Consider the following 1,133-nt stretch of genomic DNA (forward strand, 5'->3'; position numbering starts at 1 on the left):
TAGATCATTATAACATCGTCCAATTCGGGTAGTCGATCACACAAAATAAGATTAAAGCTTGGTTAATATTAGATTAAGATTAGATATCTCATTTTAACTTATTTTTCCCAATGTTTATATTTCATCTTGAGTAGAGGCTAGAAACACGATGATGTAATAAGCTAAGATGGTGAAAGAGTTCGCGACTGAGGTGGTGGTTAGGTTTGGGTTATTGTAATAACCAGAGTGAGGTGACAAAAAATGTAGGTGCGGCGATAAAATAAACATAAAATGAAAAAAAAATACAAAAGGAAATGTAGTACAAAAAACCAAATATGGACATGGTATTTTACACGTGGTATCCAACCAGAGAAACAAAGTTCAACTTTTTAATAAAAACGCAAAAAAACATTTATTTGCATTAATGATATATTTTATATTTATATGTATATAGGGAGTGTCTCTGGTGAGAATAAGTCTTACATAAAATTGTTAGAACAGTAAATCTAAATCGTAAAATTATACATGAATGATTATTGGTCACATGATCACTTAAAAAAGTCTTGCGCGTAACTGTTCAAATAAAATTTACTGATACATATTAATTGTTCATATTTCTCAGAATAGCGCATATTCTCATGTTAGCATTATGTACCAAAAAGTTGGACAAAAAATACCCTTAATATTATGTTGAAATGAGTATTGGAGAAAATGATATTTTGGCAAGTTGATATTCTAAAAATTAAAAAAAAGAATTTACTATTGTCTAACCTCTCTTACTCCTCCATCTTCATTGTCCTGCAACTCACATTCGCTCTGTTCATTAGAAGCTTCCTGGTGGAACTGAAATAATAACTCCCAAAGAATCAAGCAGTGATTCATGTTGTTCTTGTTTATTTTACCCTCCAAGTTGGTCTGAATATCAAATTCAGGTTCAACTACCATATCCCGGTTGCATTTCCTTATGTCCACCACATCTGGACGATTTCTTGAATTTACGTCCAAATATTTGCAGTGAATTTGCCTCAACGATAGATATCGAGTCCCGAATTTGTCTTCAATAACCGAGTTAAATTCATCCAACCAACAGGCATAACCATCTGAGTAATCAATGTCATTCTCTTCTGCACTTGAAAAGTATATTGAGGGAATGC

Source organism: Lupinus angustifolius, unplaced genomic scaffold (assembly GCF_001865875.1).
Source record: "Lupinus angustifolius cultivar Tanjil unplaced genomic scaffold, LupAngTanjil_v1.0 Scaffold_435, whole genome shotgun sequence".
NCBI lineage: Eukaryota > Viridiplantae > Streptophyta > Magnoliopsida > Fabales > Fabaceae > Lupinus > Lupinus angustifolius.